General features: G+C 40.2%; 1 non-coding gene across 50 annotated transcripts in view; it reads left to right on the top strand.

Annotated features, from left to right (window-relative positions):
* Nucleotides 1–525: 525 nt before the first annotated feature.
* The window catches only part of LOC123112224 (uncharacterized), a 32548-nt gene continuing 13323 nt past the window's right edge, over nucleotides 526–19750 (top strand). For 4 of the 50 annotated variants that reach the window (XR_006455280.1, XR_006455274.1, XR_006455332.1 and 1 more), the window contains exons 1-41: nucleotides 3086–3414; nucleotides 4089–4244; nucleotides 4879–4935; nucleotides 5067–5262; nucleotides 5401–5506; nucleotides 5656–5703; nucleotides 5784–5851; nucleotides 6028–6873; nucleotides 7005–7065; nucleotides 7226–7323; nucleotides 7462–7567; nucleotides 7718–7765; nucleotides 7846–7913; nucleotides 8090–8935; nucleotides 9067–9127; nucleotides 9288–9385; nucleotides 9524–9629; nucleotides 9780–9827; nucleotides 9908–9975; nucleotides 10152–10206; nucleotides 11150–11210; nucleotides 11371–11468; nucleotides 11607–11712; nucleotides 11863–11910; nucleotides 11991–12061; nucleotides 12238–12292; nucleotides 13437–13532; nucleotides 13671–13776; nucleotides 13926–13973; nucleotides 14054–14121; nucleotides 14298–14352; nucleotides 15392–15489; nucleotides 15628–15733; nucleotides 15883–15930; nucleotides 16011–16078; nucleotides 16264–16324; nucleotides 18577–18637; nucleotides 18798–19139; nucleotides 19289–19335; nucleotides 19416–19483; nucleotides 19660–19714. This is a non-coding gene — a transcript (uncharacterized protein). The other 46 variants (XR_006455279.1, XR_006455317.1, XR_006455286.1 and 43 more) reach the window with 46 other exon arrangements.

The raw sequence follows: 19750 nt of genomic DNA on the forward strand, positions 1-19750 counted from the left end.
TCCGGAATTCGAGGAGGACGGGGAAGATCCCCGCCCGACACGCCACAATGATAAAAGGCCTGGTCCTTCGAAGACTTCTTCATCGGCTCACAACGCCCTTCTTGGCTATGGTTCTCCTCTGAATTCTACGACGATGTCGATGGTGACGACAGTTGCCGGAATTCCTATGGTCTTCAATGTGATTTTATTTTCTTGGAGGGGTTTTGCGCAAAGTTGTGGGAGCACATATTTTCTCTCGGACTTTCTGATCGGTTCCTGTGTGCTTTTGTATTCACTATGTTTGTGATTAATGAACCACGCGATAATCCTAAAAAAACATATATTTTTTAGATAAAACACGACACACAACCTAACACGACCAAATGGGCCGGATAGCCCGTGTGCCCGCACCGTGGTCTGCACGGAACCGCCTCTGCAACGGTAATCTTCGCACCGCACCGCGTTGCCGACCGACCGACCGACCCCTCGCCCTGCCCACCCGGTCCGCATCAAGACCCAACCCACCACCACCAGCTCCACTCCCCTCCTGTTTCCGCCGCCCGCCCAAGCCGCCTCCGGCAAGGACCTGGCCGGCGCCACCGCCCCTTCCCCGGCGGCCCGCCCACGGCCAGGCGCGCCTTGTCCTCCCTCCCTGCGCTCTGGCCATGGCCCGCCGGTGTGCTCCTCCTCCCTTCGTCCGGGGCCCCGGGTCGTGCCTCCCGCCTCGCCTCGCCTCCTCGCGCCTGGTTTGGATTCGCTCGTCCTCGATTCGCCGCCCGTTTAGGTTTAGAACCACGCAAGATTTGGTTTCTGCTCGTGCTCAATTCGTCCGTTTGGGATTGCGCCTGGTTTGATTTTGCTCGCCGTCGCCCGTTTGGGGTCTCGTCCGGTTCGATTTTGCTTGTCGCCTTCGTCCGTTTAGAGTTGCCGTCCGGTTCGATTTTGCTCGTCGCCGTCATCCGTGTGGAATCGCGTACGCTTCGATTTTGCTCGTCCTCGCCGTCGTCTGTGGAGTAGCGTCCGATTCGATTTTGCTCGTCTTCGTCGTCGTCCGTGTCGAGTCGCGTCCGGTTCGATTTCGCTCGTCCTCGCCGTTGTCCCGATGCGCTCGCGTGGTCCGTCTCGCCTCGTCGGGGGTGGATTACGGCCGGAGACGGGGAGCGATGTTCGTTTATCGTGCTAGTTCAGACCGGTTCCTCGGTTACGTCACCTGCGTTGCTCTCTTGTGATACTCTGTCAATTCTTGGTCCTCTGTCAGTTCTTGTTGGCCCTCTGTCAATTCTTGAGTTCTTGTTGTACCGGTTAGGCCTTTGGCGTGTGTGCTCTCATCTTAGATGGGGTGATTCCTTAGTTCTGATGGTGTAGACTGTTTATGTTCTTTCCAATTTGTTTCTTTTTTATCATGCTTTGCTTTGTTTTGCCTGCTGCTGAACTAATTGAACACCTGCTGCTGCTACTGTTGGACAAAGGTTCCTTCTTTTCTTCCTGATGTTGCTATTTTACTCATAGGAGTTCTAGATGAGCTGCTGCTAGTTAATTCCCCTTAGACTACATTCTAGATTGAATAGCATAACTCAAGAATTTTGTCATTGCACACATGGGCATATATATATTTCTGTTGTGAGCATAACTCCAAAACTTATTTATCCATGAAAGCACGTTCATCTCATGTTTATGCGCATGTTTTTTTTTTGTCCATGAATTCTGTCGTGTCCCTTTCCTTTGGACAAAAATTTCAACAAACCTATAACGTGGACATGTGCTGCTTGTTTTCATGTGATGATGGTGATCTAGTTGACTAGCCCAACTCTTATGCTCTGACATTTGTTAATCCCCAGTTAGTGTGCTTGAAAAATTATTGCTTGTCATGTTAAATTTTATGGCATCAACTCGGTATTGTGATTAGTGACCTAGTACTCTGTATTTGTTTAGTGTAGACAGCTAACTTCTTTTTTCTTATTTTTTTAGTGATATGCGTGTTCTGCTATGTCTTATGTTGATAGTATATTCTTTATTATTATTATTCATGTCCAGTCACTGGAATAATGCTTTTCTTGATTTTCCTAGACTTTGTGACAATTAATTTATAGTGCGATCATTGAGTTTCTGACATCCTATTGCATAAAATTCTGTTGTAATGTTTGTTGGATCATTGAGTAGTTAATATTGATTCTGAGCTTGTTGGATCATTGAACTTCTGCGTGCGCTTCTGTTATCTGAGGGACACTCATGATCCCGCATTTCGTGTGTGCGGCGGAGCGATGAACGATTACGTTTTGCGTTCCTGCGTTTTGTGTTCGCCGTCTGGTTTTGAATTTGGATTACGGAGACGGGGAGAGGCCTGAGTAAGGTCAGTTTCAGATCGGTTCCGTCGCTGCGTTGATCGTCGGCGATTTCCAGACCTCAAACGCATGCGCCCTTGTGATACTCTAATTTGGCTCGTGGTCGTTACGGTTGTTCTTACGTTCTTGAATAACCCCATCTTATTCGCAGAGATGGTGTGATTCGTTATGGTTCTTCTGATGGTTGCTTATGTTCTTTCGAATTGGGTTCTTCTTGTAATGCTTTGCCTATGTTCCCAATGTCTGTCTTTCTAATTGGCTGCTTATGTTCTTTCGAATTGGGTTCTTCTTACGGGGATGCGTTCAGAGGTGCAAACCATGTAGGCCGTGGTGTGTTTATACTATCTATGGTGTGTTCTACACTATCTGATGTGGAACGTAGAAATATTGATATCACTTCTGTGCTAGTATACTAGATATGGTGTGTTTCATCCAAGTTAACCACATCTCTTACAAATTTTCCTTGGAGTGATTGATGTCTTGATGAATATAATCATTTATGCTAACTTGGTATTGGTAGTTCCTGAGGTAACACACCAGTACTTGTTTAGTGCAGACAATTGACTATTCTTTTTTCTGAACTTTTTTGTGATATGTGTGTTATGTGGATACCATATTCTAATGCTTTTCTAAGTATTCAAGGTACAGACTTGTGGATCTGGACATGTCAAATTTGCTCTTTATTGGGTTGCTAAGGACACTGAACAGTTTGGCTGGGCCACTGCACGGCCTGGCTAATCAGGTTCACTTGATTTTATGTGTAGTTGATGTTCTCTGCCACATCATGCTCAATTTGTGCTTCCCAAATGGATCTCCTGGAACAAATTGTTCATAACAAATGAACAAATTGCAGAACTTGTGGCTATGCTATTTACCCACTTGCTTTTGCACATAATGTTAAGAAGAAGAGAAACATATGCCCTGTTATTTTAAAATGCTGTATTTACTGTTTTGATGCGCATAAACTGAGAATAGTCACCATATACTGCAGGAAGTGTTGCTATGAATCAAATCTATAATGAAACAGACTGGGAGTAACATCACAACCGACCAACTTAAAGAATATGTATGGAAGACACTGGAGAGTGGAAAGGTAGCTTATCTCAAATCAAGTTATATCTATTCAATTATCAAGCACTAATTATTGCTCAAGGACTATAGTTTTATAAATACCTCGTGATCTTGTTTGCGAGTAGAGAAAATAATGCAATATAGGGAATTACAGTTGCCACTCATTTTATGCTCACATGGGTTGCATTGTAGAAACCTAAATATCTATGTATACCTTCGTGCATCATGTCCCTCTTATGCACCGCATTTCAGAAATCTAAATATCTATGTCTTCTTTTGTGTTACTGTTTGGTAGTTCCTGTTGAAGTTGCAATTTATAATGTCTTGTGGGATTAAACTTTGTTAAGCTGCTGAAAACAGACACCGAAATTAGCCATTAATGATCAGTATGATTTCTATTTATTGCAATCATGTCAAAAGGTCTTAGCTATTCATATTTCTAGGTATTAGCTACCATCAAAGTAAACAAAGAATAAGTGTGCTCATTTTAATTTTATAATCCCTCCCCAGACCCCACCTTGTGTGGGACTTCTATGCACTGGGTCTGTCCTTTACCTAGTATTGAAAGATTATGTAGACCGAAATTGGTTAGTGTATACCTGTGTAGAAAAATGTGCAAAGAATGCCTGCATCATGCTTGTCATCTTGTGGAAGAAATCATCCAGTGAATTTACTGATGTCTGGTTGCATCCATAGGTTGTTCCTGGCTATGGTCATGGAGTTCTACGTAATACAGACCCAAGATACTCGTGCCAAAGGGGGTTTACATTGAAATATTTACCCGACCCAAGATACTCATGCCGAAGGGAGTTCACATTGAAATATTTACCCGAGGACCCACTTTTCCAACTGGTTAGTTAGAATCCTTCATCTAACTGTATGGTTTCTCTTCGGTTCGACAGTCTCAGTGGAACATATATTATTCCCTTTCAGGAATGAAGATCTGAATCACCCTCACCCCTCTAGAGAAATCAATTTACTCATTCAAGTTCTAGAATTTCCTTATAATTTTCTGGGTTTACTTCAATTTTGCATGTATTAGCTTTCTCTTTGTGCCCCTATCTATCCTTGTTTCTTGTGTGCAAGCGCTTCATTCTGTGTGTGTGACTGTGTGTGGCTTGACTTTATGTGTGTGGCTTGATTATGTGTGTGGCTTAATTGTGTGTGTGGCTTGACTGTGTGTATGGGCTTGACTGTGTGTGTGAGATTGTGTGTGGCTTGATGGTGAATATGTGTGTGGCTTGACTGTGTGTGTGTGGCTTGACTACGTGTGTGACTGTGTGTGAATATTGCATTTGCTTGACGGTGTGGTTTGTATAAGTTGTGTTTTATATGTCAGGATTGATTGTTGTTTGTTGAATTTGAACAGATCCAACACTATTCTTTTTTCTGAACTTTTTTGTGATTATGTCTTATGTGGATACCATACTCTTTTTTGTATTATTGTTGTCCAGTCACTGGAATAACACTTTTCTAAGTATTTAAGGTACAGCCATGTAGATCTAGACATGATGCTAATGGGTTGGGTTTGCATATAATGCAGGTATATTTACGTTCTTTACATTTTGCGACAGTCCCAAAACTTTTATTTAGCCAAATTTTGCTACTTCTGTTTTTAGATGCGCTGTATCCATAACTACCTATTGGCACCTGATATTTGTGCTCAAAATGCAGTATGGACCAACAAAATGGTCTCATTGCAAGGTGGACACACTGGTTATGTGAAGAACTGATTGGTAAATATGAAGCTGATTTTGAATTCATACATACAGAGAGAAGCTTGGACTATTGAGGAGGAACATGCACTGATTAATGCCCATAGGGTATATGGGAATAGATGGGAAGAAATAGCAAAAGTTTTTCCTAGAAGGTACCGTCAAACAACTTGCATCTTATTGGGATAATGTAGCCTAGCCTTGGCCCTCTTTGTTACCAGATTCCTAGCCCCTGTCACTTCCTCATTCTTTCCTGCACATCATAACGTGTACCACACATTTGAACATTGCAGGAATCGGGTACTTCTATTTGTTCTTAGGTTCTTCTCACCTATAGCTAAAGTCAAAGACGACAAAACCAAGTGGATTATTGGAGTTACAAGATACACAAAATCATCGGTAAGTTTCTATCCTTTCAAATGGCCGGATTATGAATTTTGATCAGTTTGCCTGACTTGTTTTAAACTGAATCCTTGATTCCTTGATAACTTTGATCATAAACTGATTCCCAAATATTTTTGACTCATATGATGCTTATTACATCACAGGTCATCTAAATCTTCTTTTCTAATATGACTGTTGGTGCTGCTCATGAGGTAAGCTACTTTTCTTGCTTTCAAGAATAAATCATTTACATTGTGGTCACTCACATTTTAAGTTGCTCATGCCATTTCAGGCTAGCCACCGGCTTGGAAGGGATGAGAGGCAATCACTGTTGTCAACTTGAAACGTATAATTTTTTAGGTATGAATGGCTTACCTTAGCCAGATTTTCTATAAGAATTTTGCTCATGTTACATGCCTTGCTTTCTCTAGTAAGTAGAACAAGAACACATTTAACTTTTCTTTTCTGTTCATAGTCCTACAAACTTGTGGGTAGTGTTGAAGATAATCGCTTAATCAACCTCTAATCGTTTTCAGGAACGAAGATCTGAATCACCCTCCCGCCTCGAGAGAAATCAGTTTAGTCATTCAGGTTCTGGTATTTCTTTATAGCTTTCTGAGTTTACTTTGGTCTTTCATGTATTTGCTTTCTGTTTGTGCCCCTATCTATTTCTGTTCTTGTGTGCAAGCGCTCCATTCTGTGTGTGTCCGACTTTGTGTGGCTTGATTCTCTTGTGTGTGTCACTGTGTGTTTGACTATGTGTGAATATTGCATTTGACTGTGATGCGTTACTATGTTTGACTCTGTGTGTGTGATTGTGTGAATATTGTGCATTTGACTGTGATGTGTGACTGTGTGAGTATTGTATTTTGACAATGACTGTGTGTGGCTTGACTGTGTGTGTGTGGCTTGTATGCTTTGCTGAATGATTGGTTGTTGTGGCTTAACACTGCCTCTGCCGGTCCCAAGCCCGGATGTGAAAATGTGGAGGGAGTCTGTTTCTCGTGTGCAAGTGCTACATTATGTGTGTGACCATGTGTGTGATGTGTTCGTATCTATGTCTAATTCTTTTGTCTTGATTGTGTGCAAGTGATTGATTGGGTGTGTGCTTGCGTGACCATGCGTGTATTGCATTTGCTTGACGGTGTGGTTTGTATAACTTGTGTTTTATATGTGAGGATTGATTGTTGTTTGTTGAATTTGAACAGATCTAACACTATTCTTTTTTCTAAACTTTTTTGTGATTATGTCTTATGTGGATACCATACTCTTTTTTGTATTATTGTTGTCCAGTCACTGGAATAACGCTTTTCTAAGTATTTAAGGTACAACCATGTAGATCTAGACATGATGCTGATGGGTTGGCTTTGCATACAATGCAGGTATATTCACGTTCTTTACATTTTATAACAGTCCCAAAACTTTTATTTAGTCAAATTTTGCTACTTCTGGTTTTAGATGCGCTGTATCCATAACTACCTATTGGCACCTGATATTTGTGCTCAAAATGCAGTATGGACCAACAAAATGGTCTCATTGCAAGGTGGACATATAGGCAAGAAATGTCAAGAGAGGTACTCTTTTGATTGTTTTATTTTTATGGTTTATGGATTATATTTTGCATTTCCCCCTTTGTGCAAGACAAACAGGGAATGTTTACTAATTTAGAAACACGCTGGTTATGTGAAGAGCTGATTGCTAAATATGAAGCTGATTTTGAATTCATACATACAGAGAGAAGCTTGGACTATTGAGGAGGAATCTGCACTGATTAATGCCCATCGGGTATATGGGAATAGATGGGCAGAAATAGCAGAAGTTCTTCCTAGAAGGTACCGTCAAACAACTTGCATCTTGTTGGGATAATGTAGCCTAGCCTTGGCCCTCTTTGTTACCAGATTCCTAGCCCCTGCCACTTCCTCATTCTTTCCTGCACATCATAACGTGTACCACACATTTGAACATTGCAGGAATCGGATACTTCTATTTGTTCTTAGGTTCTTCTCACCTATAGCTAAAGTCAAAGACGACAAAACCAAGTGGATTATTGTTGATACAAGATACACAAAATCATCGGTAAGTTTCTATCCTTTCAAATGGCCAGATTATGAATTTTGATCAGCTTGTTTGACTTGTTTTAAACTGAATCCTTGATTCCTTGATAACTTTGATCATGAACTGATTCCCAAGTATTTTTTGACTCATATGATGCTTATTACATCACAGGTCATCTAAATCTTTTTTTCTAATATGACTGTTGGTGCTGCTCATGAGGTAAGCTACTTTTCTTGCTTTCAAGAATAAATCATTTACATTGTGGTCACTCACATTTTAAGTTGCTCATGCCATTTCAGGCTAGCCACCGGCTTGGAAGGGATGAGAGGCAATCACTGTTGTCAACTTGAAACGTATAATTTTTTAGGTATGAATGGCTTACCTTAGCCAGATTTTCTATAAGAATTTTGCTCATGTTACATGCCTTGCTTTCTCTAGTAAGTAGAACAAGAACACATTTAACTTTTCTTTTCTGTTCATAGTCCTACAAACTTGTGGGTAGTGTTGAAGATAATCGCTTAATCAACCTCTAATCGTTTTCAGGAACGAAGATCTGAATCACCCTCCCGCCTCGAGAGAAATCAGTTTAGTCATTCAGGTTCTGGTATTTCTTTATAGCTTTCTGAGTTTACTTTGGTCTTTCATGTATTTGCTTTCTGTTTGTGCCCCTATCTATTTCTGTTCTTGTGTGCAAGCGCTCCATTCTGTGTGTGTCCGACTTTGTGTGGCTTGATTCTCTTGTGTGTGTCACTGTGTGTTTGACTATGTGTGAATATTGCATTTGACTGTGATGCGTTACTATGTTTGACTCTGTGTGTGTGATTGTGTGAATATTGTGCATTTGACTGTGATGTGTGACTGTGTGAGTATTGTATTTTGACAATGACTGTGTGTGGCTTGACTGTGTGTGTGTGGCTTGTATGCTTTGCTGAATGATTGGTTGTTGTGGCTTAACACTGCCTCTGCCGGTCCCAAGCCCGGATGTGAAAATGTGGAGGGAGTCTGTTTCTCGTGTGCAAGTGCTACATTATGTGTGTGACCATGTGTGTGATGTGTTCGTATCTATGTCTAATTCTTTTGTCTTGATTGTGTGCAAGTGATTGATTGGGTGTGTGCTTGCGTGACCATGCGTGTATTGCATTTGCTTGACGGTGTGGTTTGTATAACTTGTGTTTTATATGTGAGGATTGATTGTTGTTTGTTGAATTTGAACAGATCTAACACTATTCTTTTTTCTAAACTTTTTTGTGATTATGTCTTATGTGGATACCATACTCTTTTTTGTATTATTGTTGTCCAGTCACTGGAATAACGCTTTTCTAAGTATTTAAGGTACAACCATGTAGATCTAGACATGATGCTGATGGGTTGGCTTTGCATACAATGCAGGTATATTCACGTTCTTTACATTTTATAACAGTCCCAAAACTTTTATTTAGTCAAATTTTGCTACTTCTGGTTTTAGATGCGCTGTATCCATAACTACCTATTGGCACCTGATATTTGTGCTCAAAATGCAGTATGGACCAACAAAATGGTCTCATTGCAAGGTGGACATATAGGCAAGAAATGTCAAGAGAGGTACTCTTTTGATTGTTTTATTTTTATGGTTTATGGATTATATTTTGCATTTCCCCCTTTGTGCAAGACAAACAGGGAATGTTTACTAATTTAGAAACACACTGGTTATGTGAAGAGCTGATTGCTAAATATGAAGCTGATTTTGAATTCATACATACAGAGAGAAGCTTGGACTATTGAGGAGGAATCTGCACTGATTAATGCCCATCGGGTATATGGGAATAGATGGGCAGAAATAGCAGAAGTTCTTCCTAGAAGGTACCGTCAAACAACTTGCATCTTGTTGGGATAATGTAGCCTAGCCTTGGCCCTCTTTGTTACCAGATTCCTAGCCCCTGCCACTTCCTCATTCTTTCCTGCACATCATAACGTGTACCACACATTTGAACATTGCAGGAATCGGATACTTCTATTTGTTCTTAGGTTCTTCTCACCTATAGCTAAAGTCAAAGACGACAAAACCAAGTGGATTATTGTTGTTACAAGATACACAAAATCATCGGTAAGTTTCTATCCTTTCAAATGGCCAGATTATGAATTTTGATCAGCTTGTTTGACTTGTTTTAAACTGAATCCTTGATTCCTTGATAACTTTGATCATGAACTGATTCCCAAGTATTTTTTGACTCATATGATGCTTATTACATCACAGGTCATCTAAATCTTTTTTTCTAATATGACTGTTGGTGCTGCTCATGAGGTAAGCTACTTTTCTTGCTTTCAAGAATAAATCATTTACATTGTGGTCACTCACATTTTAAGTTGCTCATGCCATTTCAGGCTAGCCACCGGCTTGGAAGGGATGAGAGGCAATCACTGTTGTCAACTTGAAACGTATAATTTTTTAGGTATGAATGGCTTACCTTAGCCAGATTTTCTATAAGAATTTTGCTCATGTTACATGCCTTGCTTTCTCTAGTAAGTAGAACAAGAACACATTTAACTTTTCTTTTCTGTTCATAGTCCTACAAACTTGTGGGTAGTGTTGAAGATAATCGCTTAATCAACCTCTAATCGTTTTCAGGAACGAAGATCTGAATCACCCTCCCGCCTCGAGAGAAATCAGTTTAGTCATTCAGGTTCTGGTATTTCTTTATAGCTTTCTGAGTTTACTTTGGTCTTTCATGTATTTGCTTTCTGTTTGTGCCCCTATCTATTTCTGTTCTTGTGTGCAAGCGCTCCATTCTGTGTGTGTCCGACTTTGTGTGGCTTGATTCTCTTGTGTGTGTGGCTTGACTGTCTGTGTGTGTCACTGTGTGTTTGACTATGTGTGAATATTGCATTTGACTGTGATGCGTTACTATGTTTGACTCTGTGTGTGTGATTGTGTGAATATTGTGCATTTGACTGTGATGTGTGACTGTGTGAGTATTGTATTTTGACAATGACTGTGTGTGGCTTGACTGTGTGTGTGTGGCTTGTATGCTTTGCTGAATGATTGGTTGTTGTGGCTTAACACTGCCTCTGCCGGTCCCAAGCCCGGATGTGAAAATGTGGAGGGAGTCTGTTTCTCGTGTGCAAGTGCTACATTATGTGTGTGACCATGTGTGTGATGTGTTCGTATCTATGTCTAATTCTTTTGTCTTGATTGTGTGCAAGTGATTGATTGGGTGTGTGCTTGCGTGACCATGCGTGTATTGCATTTGCTTGACGGTGTGGTTTGTATAACTTGTGTTTTATATGTGAGGATTGATTGTTGTTTGTTGAATTTGAACAGATCTAACACTATTCTTTTTTCTAAACTTTTTTGTGATTATGTCTTATGTGGATACCATACTCTTTTTTGTATTATTGTTGTCCAGTCACTGGAATAACGCTTTTCTAAGTATTTAAGGTACAACCATGTAGATCTAGACATGATGCTGATGGGTTGGCTTTGCATACAATGCAGGTATATTCACGTTCTTTACATTTTATAACAGTCCCAAAACTTTTATTTAGTCAAATTTTGCTACTTCTGGTTTTAGATGCGCTGTATCCATAACTACCTATTGGCACCTGATATTTGTGCTCAAAATGCAGTATGGACCAACAAAATGGTCTCATTGCAAGGTGGACATATAGGCAAGAAATGTCAAGAGAGGTACTCTTTTGATTGTTTTATTTTTATGGTTTATGGATTATATTTTGCATTTCCCCCTTTGTGCAAGACAAACAGGGAATGTTTACTAATTTAGAAACACACTGGTTATGTGAAGAGCTGATTGCTAAATATGAAGCTGATTTTGAATTCATACATACAGAGAGAAGCTTGGACTATTGAGGAGGAATCTGCACTGATTAATGCCCATCGGGTATATGGGAATAGATGGGCAGAAATAGCAGAAGTTCTTCCTAGAAGGTACCGTCAAACAACTTGCATCTTATTGGGATAATGTAGCCTAGCCTTGGCCCTCTTTGTTACAAGATTCCTAGCCCCTGCTACTTCCTCATTCTTTCCTGCACATCATAACGTGTACCACACATTTGAACATTGCAGGAATCGGGTACTTCTATTTGTTCTTAGGTTCTTCTCACCTATAGCTAAAGTCAAAGACGACAAAACCAAGTGGATTATTGTTGTTACAAGATACACAAAATCATCGGTAAGTTTCTATCCTTTCAAATGGCCAGATTATGAATTTTGATCAGTTTGTTTGACTTGTTTTAAACTGAATCCTTGATTCCTTGATAACTTTGATCATGAACTGATTCCCAAGTATTTTTTGACTCATATGATGCTTATTACATCACAGGTCATCTAAATCTTTTTTTCTAATATGACTGTTGGTGCTGCTCATGAGGTAAGCTACTTTTCTTGCTTTCAAGAATAAATCATTTACATTGTGGTCACTCACATTTTAAGTTGCTCATGCCATTTCAGGCTAGCAGCCACCGGCTTGGAAGCGATGAGAGGCAATCACTGTTGTCAACTTGAAATGTATAATTTTTTAGGTATGAATGGCTTACCTTTGCCAGATTTTCTATAAGAATTTTGCTCATGGTACATGCCTTGCTTTCTCTAGTAAGTAGAACAAGAACACATTTAACTTTTCTTTTCTGTTCATAGTCCTACAAACTTGTGGGTAGTGTTGAAGATAATCGCTTAATCAACCTCTAATCGTTTTCAGGAATGAAGATCTGAATCACCCTCCCGCCTCGAGAGAAATCAGTTTAGTCATTCAGGTTCTGGTATTTCTTTATATCTTTCCGAGTTTACTTCGGTCTTTCATGTATTTGTTTTCTGTTTGTGCCCCTATCTATTTCTGTTTCTTGTGTGCAAGCACTCCATTCTTTGTGTCCGACTATGTGTGGCTTGACTCTTGTGTGTGTGGCTTGACTGTCTGTGTGTGTCACTGTGTGTTTGACTGTGTGTGAATATTGCATTTGACCGTGATGCGTTACTGTGTGTTTGACTGTGTGTGTGTGATTGTGTGAGTATTGTGCATTTGACTGTGATGTGTGACTGTGTGAGTATTGTATTTTGACAATGACTGTGTGTGGCTTGACTGTGTGTGTGTGGCTTGTATGCTTTGCTGAATGATTGGTTGTTGTGGCCTAACACTGCCTCTGCCGGTCCCAAGCCCGGATGTAAAAATGTGGAGGGAGTCTGGTTCTTGTGTGCAAGTGCTACATTGTGTGTGTGACTGTGTGTGTGATGTGTCCGTATCTATGTCTGTTTCTTTTGTCTTGATTGTGTGCAAGTGTTTGATTGAGTGTGTGCTTGTGTGACCATGCGTGTATTGCATTTGCTTGACGGTGTGGTTTGTATAACTTGTGTTTTATATGTCAGGATTGATTGTTGTTTGTTGAATTTGAACAGATCTAACACTATTCTTTTTTCTAAACTTTTTTGTGATTATGTCTTACGTGGATACCATACTCTTTTTTGTATTATTGTTGTCCAGTCACTGGAATAACGCTTTTCTAAGTATTTAAGGAACAGCCATGTAGATCTAGACATAATGCTGATGGGTTGGGTTTGCATAGAATGCATGCATATTTACGTTCTTTACATTTTGCGACAGTCCCAAAACTTTTATTTAACCAAATTTTGCTACTTCTGTTTTTAGATGCGCTGTATCCATAACTACCGATTGGCACCTGATATTTGTGCTCAAAATGTAGTATGAACCAACAAAATGGTCTCATTGTAATGCCAAGAGATGTACTCTTTTGATTGTTTTATTTTTATGGTTTATCGATTATATTTTGCATTTCCCCCTTTGTGCAAGACAAACAGGGAATGTTTACTAATTTAGAAACACACTGGTTATGTGAAGAGCTGATTGGTAAATATGAAGCTGATTTTGAATTCATACATACATAGAGAAGCTTGGACTATTGAGGAGGAACATGCACTGATTAATGCCCATCGGGTATATGGGAATAGATGGGCAGAAATAGCAAAAGTTCTTCCTAGAAGGTACCGTCAAACAACTTGCATCTTATTGGGATAATGTAGCCTAGCCTTGGCCCTCTTTGTTACCAGATTCCTAGCCCCTGCCACTTCCTCATTCTTTCCTGCACATCATAACGTGTACCACACATTTGAACATTGCAGAAATCGGGTACTTCTATTTGTTCTTAGGTTCTTCTCACCTATAGCTAAAGTCAAAGACGACAAAACCAAGTGGATTATTGGAGTTACAAGATACACAAAATCATCGGTAAGTTTCTATCCTTTCAAATGGCCGGATTATGAATTTTGATCAGTTTGCCTGACTTGTTTTAAACTGAATCCTTGATTCCTTGATAACTTTGATCGTAAACTGATTCCCAAATATTTTTGACTCATATGATGCTTATTACATCACAGGTCATCTAAATCTTCTTTTCTAATATGACTGTTGGTGCTGCTCATGAGGTAAGCTACTGTTCTTGCTTTCAAGAATAAATCATTTACATTGTGGTCAGTCACATTTTAAGTTGCTCATGCCATTTCAGGCTAGCCACCGGCTTGGAAGGGATGAGAGGCAATCACTGTTGTCAACTTGAAACGTATAATTTTTTAGGTATGAATGGCTTACCTTAGCCAGATTTTCTATAAGAATTTTGCTCATGTTACATGCATTGCTTTCTCTAGTAAGTAGAACAAGAACACATTTAACTTTTATTTTCTGTTCATAGTCCTACAAACTTGTGGGTAGTGTTGAAGATAATCGCTTAATCAACCTCTAATCGTTTTCAGGAATGAAGATCTGAATCACCCTCCCGCCTCGAGAGAAATCAGTTTAGTCATTCAGGTTCTGGTATTTCTTTATATCTTTCCGAATTTACTTCGGTCTTTCATGTATTTGTTTTCTGTTTGTGCCCCTATCTATTTCTGTTTCTTGTGTGCAAGCGCTCCATTCTTTGTGTCCGACTATGTGTGGCTTGACTCGTGTGTGTGGCTTGACTGTCTGTGTGTGTCACTGTGTGTTTGACTGCGTGTGAATATTGCATTTGACTGTGATGCGTTACTGTGTGTTTGACTCTGTGTGTGTGATTGTGTGAATATTGTGCATTTGACTGTGATGTGTGACTGTGTGAGTATTGTATTTTGACAATGATTGTGTGTGGCTTGACTTTGTGTGTGTGGCTTGTATGCTTTGCTGAATGATTGGTTGTTGTGGCTTAACACTGCCTCTGCTGGTCCCAAGCCCGGATGTGAAAATGTGGAGGGAGTCTGTTTCTTGTGTGCAAGTGCTACATTGTGTGTGTGACTGTGTGTGTGTGATGTGTCCGTATCTATGTCTGTTTCTTTTGTCTTGATTGTGCGCAAGTGTTTGATTAGGTGTGTGCTTGTGTGACCATGCGTGTATTGCATTTGCTTGACGGTGTGGTTTGTATAACTTGTGTTTTATATGTCAGGATTGATTGTTGTTTGTTGAATTTGAACAGATCTAACACTATTCTTTTTTCTAAACTTTTTTGTGATATTGTCTTATGTGGATACCATACTCTTTTTTGTATTATTGTTGTCCAACCACTGGAATAACGCTTTTCTAAGTATTTAAGGTACATCCATTTAGATCTAGACATGATGCTGATGGGTTGGGTTTGCATACAATGCAGGTATATTTACGTTCTTTACATTTTGCGACAGTCCAAAACTTTTATTTAGCCAAATTTTGCTACTTCTGTTTTTAGATGCGCTGTATCCATAACTACCTATTGGCACCTGATATTTGTGCTCAAAATGCAGTATGGACCAACAAAATGGTCTCATTGCAAGGTGGACACACTGGTTATGTGAAGAGCTGATTGGTAAATATGAAGCTTATTTTGAATTCATACATACAGAGAGAAGCTTGGACTATTGAGGAGGAACATGCACTGATTAATGCCCATCGGGTATATGGGAATAGATGGGCAGAAATAGCAAAAGTTCTTCCTAGAAGGTACCGTCAAACAACTTGCATCTTATTGGGATAATGTAGCCTAGCCTTGGCCCTCTTTGTTACCAGATTCCTAGCCCCTGCCACTTCCTCATTCTTTCCTGCACATCATAACGTGTACCACACATTTGAACATTGCAGGAATCGGGTACTTCTATTTGTTCTTAGGTTCTTCTCACCTATAGCTAAAGTCAAAGACGACAAAACCAAGTGGATTATTGGAGTTACAAGATACACAAAATCATCGGTAAGTTTCTATCCTTTCAAATGGCCGGATTATGAATTTTGATCAGTTTGTCTGACTTGTTTTGAACTGAATCCTTGATTCCTTGATAACTTTGATCATAAACTGATTCTCAAGTATTTTTGACTCATATGATGCTTATTACATCACAGGTCATCTAAATCTTCTTTTCTAATATGACTGTTGGTGCTGCTCATGAGGTAAGATACTGTTCTTGCTTTCAAGAATAAATCATTTACATTGTGGTCACTCACATTTTAAGTTGCTCATGCCATTTCAGGCTAGCCACCGGCTTGGAAGCGATGAGAGGCAATCACTGTTGTCAACTTGAAACGTATAATTTTTTAGGTATGAATGGCTTACCTTAGCCAGATTTTCTATAAGAATTTTGTTCATGTTACATGCCTTGCTTTCTCTAGTAAGTAGAACAAGAACACATTTAACTTTTATTTTCTGTTCATAGTCCTACAATCTTGTGGGTAGTGTTGAAGATAATCGCTTGATCAACCTAATCGAGCTCTAATCGTTTTCAGGAACGAAGATCTGAATCACCCTCCCGCCTCGAGAGAAATCAGTTTGGTCATTCATGTTCTGGTATTTCTTTGTAGCTTTCTGAGTTTACTTCGGTCTTTCATGTATTTGCTTTCTGTTTGTGCCCCTATATATTTCTGTTTCTTGTGTGCAAGCGCTCCATTCTGTGTGTGTCCGACTTTGTGTGGCTTGACTCTCTTGTGTGTGTGGCTTGACTATCTGTGTGTGTCATTGTGTGTTTGACTGTGTGTGAATATTGCATTTGACAGTGATGCGTTACTGTGTGTTTGACTGTGTGTGTGTGATTGTGTGAATATTGTGCATTTGACTGTGATGTGTGACTGTGTGAGTATTGTATTTTGACAATGATTGTGTGTGGCTTGACTGTGTCTGTGTGGCTTGTATGCTTTGCTGAATGATTCGTTGTTGTGGCTTAACACTGCCTCTGCCGGTCCCAAGCCCGGATGTGAAAATGTGGAGGGAGTCTGTTTTTGGTGTGCAAGTGCTACGTTGTGTGTGTGATGTGTCCGTATCTATGTCTGTTTCTTTTGTCTTGATTGTGTGCAAGTGCTTGATTAAGCCGATGAGCCATACAATGAAGCTATGGGAGAGAGTCATTGAGCACCGCTTAAGAAGAATGACAAGCGTGACCAAAAATCAGTTTGGTTTCATGCCTGGGAGGTCGACCATGGAAGCCATTTTCTTGGTACGACAACTTATGGAGAGATATAGGGAGCATAAGAAGGACTTGCATATGGTGTTCATTGACTTGGAGAAGGCCTATGATAAGATACCGCGGAATGTCATGTGGTGGGCCTTGGAGAAACACAAAGTCCCAGCAAAGTACATTACCCTCATCAAGGACATGTACAATAATGTTGTGACAAGTGTTCGAACAAGTGATGTCGACACCGATGACTTCCCGATTAAGATAGGACTGCATCAGGGGTCAGCTTTGAGCCCTTATCTTTTTGCATTGGTGATGGATGAGGTCACAAGGGGTATACAAGGAGATATCCCATGGTGTATGCTCTTTGCGGATGATGTGGTGCTAGTTGACGATAGTCGGACGGGGGTAAATAGGAAGTTAGAGTTATGGAGACAAACCTTGGAATCGAAAGGGGCTTAGTAGAACTAAAACCGAGTACATGATGTGCGGTTTCAGTACTACTAGCTGTGAGGAGGAGGAGGTTAGCCTTGATGGCCAGGTGGTACCTCGGAAGGACACCTTTTGGTATTTGGGGTCAATGTTGCAGGAGGATGGGGGTATTGATGAAGATGTGAACCATCGAATCAAAGCCGGATGGATGAAGTGGCGCCAAGCTTCTGGCATTCTCTGTGACAAGAGAGTGCCACAAAAGCTAAAAGGCAAGTTCTACAGGACGGCGGTTCGACCCGCAATGTTGTATGGCGCGGAGTGTTGGCCGACTAAAAGGCGACATGTTCAACAGTTAGGTGTGGCGGAGATGCGTATGTTGAGATGGATGTGTGGCCACACGAGGAAGGATCGAGTCCGGAATGATGATATACGAGATAGAGTTGGGGTAGCACCAATTGAGGAGAAGCTTGTCCAACATTGTTTGAGGTGGTTTGGGCATATTCAGCGCAGGCCTACAGAAGCTTCAGTGCATAGCGGACGGCTAAAGCGTGCGGAGAATGTCAAGAGAGGGCGGGGTCGACCGATTTTGACATGGGAGGAGTCCGTTAAGAGAGACCTGAAGGATTGGAGTATCGACAAAGAGCTAGCTATGGACAGGGGTGCGTGGAAGCTTGCTATCCATGTGCCAGAGCCATGAGTTGGTTGCGAGATCTTATGGGTTTCACCTCTAGCCTACCCCAACTTGTTTGGGACTAAAGGCTTTGTTGTTGTTGTTGTTGTTGTTGTGTGCAAGTGCTTGATTGGGTGTGTGCTTGTGTGACCATGCGTGTATTGCATTTGCTTGACGGTGTGGTTTGTATAACTTGTGTTTTATATGTCATGATTGATTGTTGTTTGTTGAATTTGAACAGATCTAACACTATTCTTTTTTCTAAACTTTTTTATGATTATGTCTTGTGTGGATACCATACTCTTTTTTGTATTATTGTTGTCCAGTCACTGGAATAACGCTTTTCTAAGTATTTAAGGTACAGTCATGTAGATCTAGACATGATGCTGATGGGTTGGGTTTGCATACAATGCATGTATATTTATGTTCTTTAAATTTTGCGACAGTCCCAAAACTTTTATTTAGCCAAATTTTGCTACTTCTGTTTTTAGATGCGTTGTATCCATAACTACCTATTGGCACCTGATATTTGTGCTCAAAATGCAGTATGGACCAACAAAATGGTCTCATTGCAAGGTGGACATATAGGCAAGAAATGTCAAGAGAGGTACTCTTTTGATTGTTTTATTTTTATGGTTTATGGATTTTATTTTGCATTTCCCCCTTTGTGCAAGACAAACAGGGAATGTTTACTAATTTAGAAACACACTGGTTATGTGAAGAGCTGATTGGTAAATATGAAGCTGATTTTGAATTCATACATACAGAGAGAAGCTTGGACTATTGAGTAGGAACATGCAGTGATTAATGCCCATCGGGTATATGGGAATAGATGGGCAGAAATAGCAAAAGTTCTTCCTAGAAGGTACCATCAAACAACTTGCATCTTATTGGGATAATGTAGCCTAGCCTTGGCCCTCATTGTTACCAGATTCCTAGCCCCTGCCACTTGCTCATTCTTTCCTGCACATCATAACGTGTACCACACATTTGAACATTGCACGAATCGGGTACTTCTATTTGTTCTTAGCTTCTTGTCACCTATAGCTAAAATCAAAGACGACAAAACCAAGTGGATTATTGGAGTTACAAGATACACAAAATCATCGGTAAGTTTCTATCCTTTCAAACGGCCGGATTATGAATTTTGATCAGTTTGTCTGACTTGTTTTAAACTGAATCCTTGATTCCTTGATAACTTTGATCATAAACTGATTCCCAAGTATTTTTGACTCATATGATGCTTATTACATGACAGGTCATCTAAATCTTCTTTTCTATTATCACTATTGTGCTGCTCATGAGGTAAGCTACTTTTCTTGCTTTCACGAATAAATCATTTACATTATGGTCACTCACATTTAAAGTTGCTCATGCCATTTCAGGCTAGCCACCGGCTTGGAAGCGATGAGAGGCAATCACTCTTGTCAACTTGAAACGTATAATTTTTTAGGTATGAATGGCTTACATTAGCCAGATTTTCTATAAGAATTTTGCTCATGTTACATGCCTTGCTTTCTCTAGTAAGTAGAACAAGAACACATTTAACTTTTCTTTTCTGTTCATAGTCCTACAAACTTGTGGGTAGTGTTGAAGATAATCGCTTAATCAACCTCTAATCGTTTTCAGGAACGAAGATCTGAATCACCCTCCCGCCTCGAGAGAAATCAGTTTAGTCATTCAGGTTCTGGTATTTCTTTATAGCTTTCTGAGTTTACTT

The sequence above is a fragment of the Triticum aestivum genome, chromosome 1B (assembly GCF_018294505.1).
Source record: "Triticum aestivum cultivar Chinese Spring chromosome 1B, IWGSC CS RefSeq v2.1, whole genome shotgun sequence".
NCBI classification, from domain to species: Eukaryota; Viridiplantae; Streptophyta; class Magnoliopsida; order Poales; family Poaceae; genus Triticum; species Triticum aestivum.